The 12,092-nt window shown below is 43.3% G+C and overlaps 1 protein-coding gene across 1 annotated transcript in view; it reads right to left on the bottom strand.

Moving 5' to 3' along the window:
• The window catches only part of LOC134345172 (sodium/hydrogen exchanger 9-like), a 585,864-nt gene that overhangs the window by 148,308 nt on the left and 425,464 nt on the right, over positions 1-12,092 (bottom strand). The gene's annotated exons all lie outside the window — the stretch shown is intronic.

The raw sequence follows: 12,092 nt of genomic DNA, 5'->3' as shown, positions 1-12,092 counted from the left end.
CAACTTATCACTCAAATTAATACTTCTACGTTGCATGAAGATGTGTTGCTTTTAAGATTTTTTTTAATGTTTGTACCCAGTCATGGAAAGAATTTTAGAGAGGATAGTGAAGACAGTGAAGTGTCTGAATATAAATTAGACTTAATGTGCTTTAATTTGGTTACAGTAACTTTTGTTCCTTTCAATTGATTGTAGAACATAGAACGGTACAGCACAGGAACCGGCTGGTCGGCCCATAATGTTGTGCCAAACCAGCTAAAAAGCAAATAAGAAACACCCAAACACTTATCCCTCCTACCTACACAATGTCCAACAGAACACAAGACCATAAGATATTGGAGCAAAATTAGGCCATTTTGGGCCATTGAGTCGACTCCACCATTTCATCATGGCTGAGCCAGTTTTCCTCTCAGCCCCACTCTCCTGCCTTCACCCCGTATCCCTTCATGCTTTGACTACTCAAGAATCTTTCAACCTCTGCCTTAAATATACATAAAGACTTGGCCTCCACAGCTGCCTGTGGTGACGGACTGAAGAACATAGAACAGTACAGCACAGGAACAGGCCATACGGCATGCAAGTAGCATTAATTAATTTAATTAGTATGCTGTAGATCTAAGAGTTTATTTTGAGGACCAACTCCATCCACACCCACACATAGCAGCTTTATCAATTGCGAAGAAACAATAATCTTCATTGGAAGGAAAAATATACTAACTGATGTGACAGATTCAAAAATAGAAAGGAAGAGGTTCTGCTACTATTCAAATAAAATAGCTAAAGAATTGCTTTTATATTTTAAGGTAACTCACTGTAAAAGGTTTCCACTCTTTCATAGCAGTGCAAGATTTCACATCTTTTTGTCATCCATCTATTGATTCAGATTCATTTATTTTCCACATGTACGGTACTGTGCAAAACTCAACATGGAGCGGAGAGCGAGTTTGTAAATCTGACGGCAGCAAAGATGCTGGGAGTCACAAGGGTGGAGCACCACAGGAGGGTGTGGGGCCAGTGGCACAGAAGGAGTGCCAGAGGCAGGGTGTGATGTGGGTGCAGCCACACCCAGCTCTGACAAAGTGACAAAGTGATTTGATTCTAAACAATTGGTTTATTGATCATTCCAGAATGTCCCTCTGATGCTTTCCATTCCCTCCACTCTCCCTTCCTCTTTTCCCAAACATGATTCCCCTCTCCCTGCCCCCTTCCCACTCTCAGTCCACAATAGAGACCCATATCAAAATCAGGATTATCTTCACTTACATATATCATGAAATTTGTTTTTTTTTATTGTGGCAATACATAAAATTACTACAGTATTGTGTAAAAGCCTAAGGAACCCCAGCTACATATATCAAATCCCCTTTAAAACTCTTTCCTCTCCCCTTAAACCAATGCTCCCTTGTTTCTGAGACCTCATCCGATGAGAAAAAGGTTCTGACTATTCATCTCTCTATGTCTCCTATAATTGTATATGCCTCAATCAGGCACCCATTGGCTATTGGAAGCCAAGTTCAGCTTATCCCATCTCTCTCTGAAACTGAAGTACCTCAAATAAAGCAACTTCCTGCCAGATCTCCTTTGCAATCTCTCCATAGCAATCACATGCTTCCTATAATGCACACAAGATTCCAAGTACTATCTAACCATAGTTTTGTAAATTTGCAACATAACATCCCAACTTCTATATCTATGCCCTGACCTCTGAAGGAAATCATGGCAGATGCATTCTTCACTGCCCTTGCTGTTTATCACTTTCAGTGAACTGTAACAGGTTGCCTTGTGTTACAACATTCTTTAGCACCTTACTTTTTGCTGTCTATGCTTTGTTCCTATTTCCCAAAAGGCATCACTTTGTGCTTGTCAGAATTAAGTTTCAACTGTTCAACTTTCATCTGATCAATATCCTGCTGTAGCCTTTGACCACTCTCATTATACACATTACCAGTCTTCCTGTTATCCGCAAATTACTAATCCTATCTCATATATTCTCATTCAAGTGATTAAGATATACCACAAGGGTCCCAGCGCTGATCCCACTCATCACAGACTTCTAATCCTTCCACCGTTACCGTCTGCGTCCTATCACTAAGTCAGTTTTATATCTAATTAACCAGCTCATACTGGATCCCATGTGTCTTAGCCTCCAAGACCAGTCTATCATGTGAGACCTTGTCAAATGTCTCCCTAAAGTCCATGCAGACCCTATTTACTGTGCTGCCTTCATCAAACTTCTTAGTTCATTCCTTCCTTATGTGCTGTGTCGTATGGCGTAGACGATTATGGTCTTTCCATGACCATGATTGTTCTTGGGAAATGTTTCGACAGAATTGCCTTCTTCTCCGCAGTGTCTTTACAAGACAGATGACCCCAGCCATTATCAGTACTCTTCAGAGATTGTCTGCCTGGCGACAGTGGTTGCATAACCAGGACTTGTGATATGCACCAGCTGCTCGTACAACCATCCGCAACCTGCTCCCATGGCTTCATGTGACCATGATCGCTGTGGGGAGGGGGAGGCTAAGCAGGTGCTACACCTTGCCCAAGTAACGAAGGAGCATCTTACACCTCCTTTGGTAGAGACGCATCTCCACCCTGCCATCCACTTCTTAGTTACCTCTTCCAAGCACTCGAGGCCTAATGTTTAGGGTCCAGGTCACCAGAGAGTCCGGCGTCCGAGGCCAAGTGTTTGGGATCCTTATTTGTCAATCTTCGGTAAGTCCTGGGGTCACTACCAAAGGTCGAACCTGAAGTTCGATCTGAAGTCAAGGCCTGATGGCTGGAATCCTGAGTCCAAAGGGGAAGCTGAAACCCAATCTTTGTGAATCTACAAGTCCACTGGGGCAGAATCCAGAGATGGGCTGTCCTGGTGTAAGAGGATTGCATGTGTTTTAGGAGGTGCAGAGAGGAACGGGGCTTGTTTATCTCTAGTTGTTTTGTTGCTTGTTTTGTTCGGTGTTGTTCTACCAAGCATTGTGGGCATGCTGTGTTGGTGCAGGAATGTATGGCAACATTTGCTAGCTCTCCCTGCAGCCCATTAGGCTGTGTTGGTTGTTAATGCCAATGACACAATTCACTCTGTCTTTTGACTCTATGTACATGTAAGAAAATGAATGAATCTGAATGATCAGTTGCAAATTAAGTTTAAGCCAAGAAAGATGCAACTTCTCTTGAGAAGTCCATAACTTTAATTTGGAACATTTACGAGATCAGCTACCTGAGACAGGAAGGATCAAGCCAGTCGCTCACCGTACATAGGGTCAACTGAAACTAAAAGGATGGTTGGCCTGTATAGGTAACGGATACTGGGATATTCCCGTGATTGGTTGCCAATGAGGCTGCAAACCACAGTGATATTTGTAATAAAGAACAAATCCCAGACATGCACAGTTACTTCACAACCATGTGGTTCCCAAGAGAAACACAGACTGATTAAATCATCAGGGCATTAACAAATAGTCCAGTTAGAAAATGATTTAAAATAAATCAAGTTAGATTCAAAGCAAATGCGTATTGTTGAGTTCAGTCAGAACTGTGAGTAAAAGTGGAGATGGAGTTTAGATGGGCACAGATACTAGGAAGTGAATGGATGTGGCAAGTATCCATTCAGTATGTGGGAATGCAAGGAGTTGAAAAGAAATCTGTTAAAGGAGATATTATCCGGATTTTACATTGCTGGGATAGACACAATTCAAGAATTACAAACAAACCTTCACACTGTCAGGGATAAAGCACAGCTATTCAAACAGAAAGAGGGAGTAATGCTTAATGTCATTAAATAGAAGGGAGATACCTAAAGCTACTATATATGCCATTTATTGGAGTTTTACTGTAGGGCTTGAGCAGACAGATAGTTGCTTTAATTAAGGAGAGAAGAATTGAATCCCATCCTTGTTGAATGATAGCAAGGTGGTTAGCAGACTGTAACAAAACAGGGCAGCCAACATGGGTTACCATCCCCAATAAAACAGAATCGAATTGCAAGGGTAGTAATGATGTAACAATATAGGTACTTCACCTATACCCCAAGAAAATATGAGCTGTCTTTAAGGTAAAATCTAACTTCAAGGGTTACGGTATAAGGATATCTGCACTGAATATGAAGCTTCACCTTCCCTCCTCATCCAAACCACTGACTGCTGCTCCAACAATGGGAAAGGTATACCTTCATTGGACCAGCTGGTGGTGTAGTGGCATCAGCACTGGTCTTCAAGGCAGATGGTCCTGAGTTCAAACCCAGCCGGGTCCCAACCTGGGCAGCAAAGTACCCGTGTGGAAGAAAGGCCTGGCAATCTCCCTCTGTATCCTGCCATGAAAACACTCGGGACCCTACGGTCACGAAGAGTTGGACTTGACTTAGCAACTGAACAACAACATACCTTCATTACTATCCCAATGGGATTACGAACCAGAATCAAGTTTATTATCACAGACACAGGTCATGAAATTTGAGGTTTTGTGGCAGCAGTACAGTGTAAATGCATAAAAATCGCTAAATTACAATAAGAAGTATACGAATAAATAAATAGAGCAAAAGGAGAGCAGAATAGTCAAGTAGTGTTCATGGACCATTCAGAAATCGGCTGGTGGAGGGGAAGGAGGTGGTCCTAACATGTTGAGTGTGTGCCTTAGTGCCTCCTCGATGGTTGTAATGGGAAGAGGGTGTTTTCTGAGTGGTGGGTGTCCTTGATGACAGATGCCAGTTTCTTGAGGGTCACCTTTTGAAGAGATCCCCAAAAGCGTAAAGGCTACTGTCCATGATGGAACAGGTTCAGTCTATATCCCTTTGCAGCCTCTTATGATTCATAACAGGCTGTGATGCAACCATTGGAACGTTCTCCACGGTACATCTGTAGTCTTTGGTGACGTACTAAATGTCCTCAAACTCCTAGTAAGTGCACCGTTGGGTGTCTCTGTTTTGTAATTGCATCAATATCTTGGGCCCAGGAAAGATCTTGACACCTGGGAGTTTGAAACTGCTCTCTCATTCTGCTGCTGACCCCATTGATGAATCAGAATCAGAATCAGAATCAGGTTTATTATCACCGGCATGTGACGTGAAATTTGTTAACTTAGCAGCAGCAGTTTAATGCAATACATAATATAGAAGAAAAATATAATAAGTAAATTTTATTCCGTATACTTTATACAGTATACATATATTGAATAGATTAAAATCATGCAAAAAAACAGAAATACCATACATTAAAAAACAGTGAGGCAGTGTCCAAGGGTTCAATGTCCATTAAGGGATCAGATAGCAGAGGGGAAGAAGCTGTTTCTGAATCGCTGAGTGTGTGCCTTTAGGCTTCCATACCTCCTGCCTGATGGTAACAGTGAGAAAAGGGCATGCCCTGGGTGCTGGAGGTCCTTAATAATGGATGCTGCCTTTCTCAGACATTGTTCCCTGAAGATGTCCTGGATAATTTGTAGGCGAGTAACCGAGATGGAACTGACAAAATTTACAACCCTCTGCAGCTTCTTTTGGTCCTGTGCAGTAGCCACCCCCACCCCCTGAAACCAGACAGTGATGCAGCCTGTCAGAATGCTCTCCATGGTACATCTATAGAAGTTTTGGGAGTGTATTTGTTGACATACCAAATCTCTTCTAATGAAGTATAGCCGCTTTCTTGCCTTCTTTATAACTGCATTGATATGTTGGGACCAAGTTAGATCCTCAGAAATTTTGACACCCAGGAACTTGAAGCTGCTCACTCTCTCCACTTCTGATCCCTCCATGAGGATTGGTATGTGTTCCTTCATTTTACCCTTCCTGATATCCACAATCAGCTCTTTCATCTTACTGACATTGAGTGCCAGGTTGTTGCTGTGACACTACTCTATTAGTTGGCATAACTCACTCCTGTACGCCCTCTTGTCACCACCTAAGATTCTACCACCTAAGAATGGTTGTATCATCAGCAAACTTATAGATGGTATTTGAGCTATACCTAGCCACACAATCATGGGTATATAGAGAGTAGAACAGTGGGCTAAGCACACACTCCTGAGGTGCACCAGTGTTGATCGTCAGCGAGGAGGAGATATTATCACCAATCCGCACAGATTGTGGTCTTCCGGTTAGGAAGTTGAGGATCCAATTGCAGAGGGAGGTACAGAGGCCCAGGTCCTGCAACTTCTCAATCAGGATTGTGGGAATGATGGTAATAAATACTGAACTATAGTCTATGAACAACATCATAACTTAGGTGTTTGTGTTGTCCAGGTGGTCTAAAGCCGTGTGGAGAGCCATTGATCTATTGTGGCGATAGGCAATTTGCAGTGGTCCAGGTTCTTGCTGAGGCAGGAGTTCAGTCTTGTCGTGACCAACCTCTCAAAGCATTTTATCACTGTAGATGTGAGGGCTACCCGGTGATAGTCATTAATGCAACTCACATTATTCTTCTTAGGCACTGGTATAATTGTTGCCTTTTTGAAACAAGTGGGAACTTCTGCCCTTGCAGTGAGAGGTTAATTGATAACAACTGTGTGTTCTCCTGATCTCCCCTTCCTGAAGCTCACAATTAATTCCTTGGTCTTACTGATGTTGAGTGCAAGCTGCAACACTGCTCAACCAACTGAGGTACAGGAGACTGAAGAACCACACCCAATTTTTTAGGTCCCCTTCGCCATCAGACTTCTGAACGGTCCATGAATCCATGACCCTCACTACTTCTCTTTCGCACTATTCGTTTATTTATGTTTTGTAACTTTTAGTATTTTTATTATGTTTTGCACTGTACTGCTGCCAAAAAAAAACAATTTCACAACTTAAATTAGTGATAATAAACCTGATTCTGATTATCCTGATGTTGTTTTGCAGCAGCTGTACAGTCCAAGATATAAAAAGATTTACAATACGTCACAATTTTAAAAATAAATTAATTAATAATGCAAAAGCGGAATGAACCATTCAGAAATCCGATGGCAGAAGGGTGGAAGTTGTTGTTAAAATGTTGAGGCTCCTGTACCTCCTGGCTGTAAGCAGTAATGTCCTTGTCATATCTGCTAGTTGGGAACAACCAAAGTCTTGATGGTGCTAAATTTGAGTTTTACTGTACTCTGTTTCTACTAATGCTCAATAATGTAACAAGGGGTATCACTACTATAATATCATTTCCTGCCTTAGGGTATTAGTAAGAGTTCGGCACGGACTAGAAGGGCTGAGATGGCCTATTTCTGTGCTGTAATTGTTATATGGTTATTATATGGTTATATTAAAATGAACATACTAGGAACCCTCACATCACTTGCTATGCCGGCCCACAAAACCACAGCTTTGAGGGTGATCATTATCATGCGAGAATCTGCAGAAGTCATTCCCCTCTCTGTTTAAGATATAAATCCTCTGGAGGTGTAGGAACTCCTGAACTTATAACTCTGATGAAAAATGATTACTGTTTGTGATCAGCAAAGGTACTCTGCTGTAACCTTTAATTATTGATTAATCTAGTTGAAGCCGAGAGAGGCTGTGCGCAGTAGATTTCGTAGAGCAGGGGTTCCCATCCATTCTTGTGCCTACCGTTAACTGAACCCCTGTCCTTGAGACTAAGCTTGAAATGTTTCAAAATATTATCAAAAGGATTTGAGGAGGAACTGTAAATTAACCTCCTGGATAAAAGTAGTTAAATGGAGACATAAAACTTTCAAAGTACAGAGAAGTGCAGGCATGAAAGCCTAACAAGCAAGAGCCTTGAATTGTGTAACACTCAGAATTCGTTCACAGCCTCTGAAGGACAGTACAGAGTGATAAACTGAGGCCTCATAGATTTATCAAAGACAGAACCTTTCACAGGAGCTAACAGGACAGGTTTATGTGACAGCATAACAACAAAGGCATGAATTAGGTTAGATGAGTTACTCTATTGTGTATATGTCAAGACACAATATTACAAGATGGATGTGATAACATTATAAACAGATGCACCTCAAGGATACATCCTTAGCTACTGCTCTACTTTCTTTACACTCAATGACTGTGTGGCAAAGCACAGCTCAAATGCCATCTATAAATTAGCCAATGACACACTGTTGTCTTCAGAATATCAGACCGCAATGATGAAGTCACAGGAGTGAGATAGGTTGGCTGGTTGGTCTTGCTGAGATTAAGTGTGAGGTTGTTCTGCTGACTTCCCCTTCCTGAAGGCCAAAATCAACTCTTTGGTCAAGCGGACACTGGGGGAGAAGTTGTCACAACAACCTCACACTCAATGTCAGCAAGACCAAAGCATTGATTGTGGACTTCAGGAAGGGGAACACACTCAAAATGCTGGAGGAACTCAGTAGGCCAGGCAGCATCGATGGAAAAGAGTTTTGGGCTGAGACCATTCATCAGGACCGGGGAAAAAATGACGAGGAGTCAGAGTTGTAAGGTGGGGGGGAGGGGAGGAAGATACACAAGGTGATAGGTGAAACGGGGGGGGGGTGAAGTAGAGAGCTGTGAAGTTGATTGGTGAAGGAAATACAGAGCTGGAGAAGGGGGAATCTGATAACAGAGGACAGAAGGCCATGGAAGAAAGAAAAGGGGGAGGAACACCAGAAGGAGGTGATGGGCAAGTAAGGGGATAAGGTGAGAGAGAGTAAAAGGAATGGTGAAGGGGGCGGGGCACTACCGGCAGTTCAGATTGGAAGCTATCTAGACGGAATATAAGGTGTCGTTCCTCCAACCTGAGTGTGGCCTCATTGCGACAGTAGAGAAGGCCGTGGACTGACATGTTGGAATGGGAATGCAAAGTGGAATTAAAAAGGGTGGCGACACTTCCCATATCTCTTTCGCCATTCAACTTCCCAGCTCTTTACTTCACACCTCCTCCATCCCAGTTTCATCTAGCACCTTGTGTTCTTTCCTCCCCTCCCCCTACCTTCTAACTCTGACTTCTCAACTTTTCTCTTCTCCAGTCCTGATGAAGGGTCTTGGCCCGAAAAGTCAACTGTACTCTTTTCCATAGATGCTGCCTGGTCTGCTGAATTCCTCCAGCATTTTGTATGTGTTGCTTGGAGTTCCAGCATCTGCAGGTTTTATTTTGCTCGTTCAGGAGGGGAAGTCAGGAGTATACACACCAGTGGAAAGGGTGAGCTCCTTCAAGCTCTTGTACATCAACTTCTCGGGTAATCTCTCCGGGGCCCAACACATTGATACAATCACAAAGAAGGAATTTGAGCAGTTCCACTTTGTTAGGAGCCTGAGGAGATTTGATATGTCACTAAAGCCTCTTACAAAATTCTGTAGATATATGATGGAGAGGCCCACATCATTTGTTAGAATGTTGTTTGGGGACTTCTCCAGTGCATTTAACACCATGCAACCCCATCTCATAGGACACAAACTCCAGCAAATGAATGTAATCCCCCACCTCATACTCCTCATCCTCTCCTTCCTAATAGACGGACATCAATAAGTGAGATATAATAGTTATATGAGCACCAACAGGCAAATATCAACTGGAGCACCACAGGGCTCGGTTATCTCACCAGTCTTGTTCACACCATACACAGACAGCTGCAGAAGCTCACGCCCGGGTATGCAGTACATCAAGTACTTAAATGACACCGTCATCATTGGCACTACCAACTCCGATTTTGAATATATAGTATGCATTGCACCTTTGACAGTAAAAACAATCAGCTCTATTCTGTGAATTTGTATTTTAAATCACATGCATTAATCCTTAGTATTTATTATCTATTGTGAGAATTTTATACTGTGTTTAACTATATGTAGTGTGGTGTTGTGCATCTTAAGCTCGGTGATGTTGTCCTTACCACTGCACAAATGAAATTCCTCAGGGAAAATAAAGTGAATTGAATTGAATGGAGAACATAATGACAGGTTGCAACAGCGCCTGGTATGGAGGCTCCAGTGCACAGGATCATGAGAGGCAGAGGGTGATAGATTCAGCCAGCTCCATCGCGGGCACAACCACACCCTTTATTGAGTTCTATTCAAGGGGCGGTGCCTCAGCAAGGCAGCACCCATTCTTAATGACTCTCACCCTCTGGGACATGCTGCCTTCTCATTGCTACCATCAGAGAGGAGGTACAGAGCCTGAAGACTGACACTCAACAACTTAGCATCAGCTTGAAGGCGCTGTTTCTTTTAGCAGAGAATAGAATAAAAGGGAGACATAGATTAAAAGCAATTGAAAAGGCGGGAGGGATAAAATCATATGTTCATTAACAGGGTATAGAACTAATCTGAGTCTCAGTCTCTAAAAGGTAATCTGTGTTCCCAGTACCCAAGAACGGTCAACCGGAGGTCTTGAATGACTACCGTCCATTGGCCCTGATCTCACACATCATGAAGACCCTAGAGAGGCTGGTCCTGGCTCACCTCTGACTGCTGGTCAGATCAGCCCTTGATCCCCTGCAGTTTGCCTACCAGGAGCACATTGGAGTCGATGATGCTGTCATGTACCTGCTGAACAGAGCTTATTTCCATTTGGATAAGCCAGGCAGCACTGTGAGGATCATGTTTTTTGATTCCTCAAATGCCTTTACTACCATACAGCCCTCATTGCTGGGGGAAAAGCTCCATTCAATGTAGATTGGCACTTCCACTCAATCCTGGATAATGGACTACCTGACTGGCAGACCATATTTTGTGAGTCTTCAGAGCTGTGTGTCAGACATGGCTACAAGCAGCACTGGGGCCCGTCAAGGGACTGTATTGGGTTCCTTCCTGTTTACCCTGTACAGTGTACCTTGGACTTTAGATACAACACTGAGTCATGTCATCTGCAGAAATCCTCTGATGACTCAGCAGTAGTTGGGTGTATAAAGGGAGGACGGGAGGATGAATACAGGGCCCAGTTAAAGGACTTTGCTAAATGGTGCAAGCTGAATCTAAGACTAAGACTGCACTGCTCCGTGTTGCTATTTATGGCGAGGACATGAATGTGGTGAGGACCTTCAAGTACCTGGGGGTGCACCTGAATGACAGACTTGAGTGGAGCACCAACACGGAGGCTGTGTACAAGAAGGGCCAGAGTCGCCTCTACTTCCTGAGGTCTTTGGAGTATGCAGGACTCTCCTTCACATGTTCTACCAGTTTGTTGTCACCAATATAATCTTCTATGGGGCGGTATGGTGGTGCGATGCCAACGGGCTCAATAAACTGATTAGAAAGGCTAGCTCTGCTATAGGAGGCTTTGGTAGAACAAAGGACCCTACAGAAAATCCTGGCAATTCCAGACATTGTATTTCACCCTCTGCCTGTCACCTTGGCTGAATGGAGAAGCACTTTTAGTAACAGACTAAGACAACTGCACTGCTCCGAAGAGCACCATATGAGGTCATTCTTACCCCCAGCCATTAGGCTCTATACTGAGTCAACCTATAGTCAGGGAAGTGGTGACCCCCCTCCTGTTAGACTGTTTGAGGTAACTTATTTTTTAATTCTTTCTTACTTTTCTTCTCATATTTATATATTTGTATATCTGTTCACTTGTAATGTTACTGTGACACTGTAATTTCCTTTGGGATCAATAAAATATCTTTCTAACTGTCTACAACAGCGATGGAGTTGGGTCACAATTAAAAGTTCAAACTCAGCAAGTCATCAGCACCAATAGAGGGAACTAACCAGTCAACATTTTGGGCCGAGGCCCTTCATCAGGACTGGAAAGGAAGGGTGCAGAAGCCAGAAGGTTGGGGGAGAGGAAACTGGCAATAGGTGAGACCAGGCGAGTGGAAAGGTGGGTGGATGGGGAAGAGTGGGGGGAACAATGAAACCAAGCTCATGTCAGAGGAGCAACATCTCATAATCTGTCTGGGTAGCTTCCAACCTAATAGCATGAACAACTATTTCTCTAATTTCTGGTAATTACTTCCCATTTCTTCCTTCTCTCAAATTTTCCAAACCTCATTCCGGTCATCCCTTCACTGATCCCATGTTCCCTCTGCTTCCCCTCCTCCTTCCCTTTCTTCCATGGTCCACTCTCCTCTCCTATTAGATTCCTTCTTCTACAGCCTTCTATCTCCTCCCAGCTTCTTACTCCATCCACCCCTCCTCCACCCACCTATTTTCCACCTCACCTGGTATCACCTATTACCTGCCAGCTTGTATTCCTTACCCACCTACCCCCCAGCCTCCC

This window comes from Mobula hypostoma, chromosome 4 (genome assembly GCF_963921235.1).
Source record: "Mobula hypostoma chromosome 4, sMobHyp1.1, whole genome shotgun sequence".
In the NCBI taxonomy this organism is placed as follows: Eukaryota; Metazoa; Chordata; class Chondrichthyes; order Myliobatiformes; family Myliobatidae; genus Mobula; species Mobula hypostoma.
Note: the sequence above shows the minus strand (reverse complement) of the source record. Positions and strands in the feature narration are given on the sequence as shown.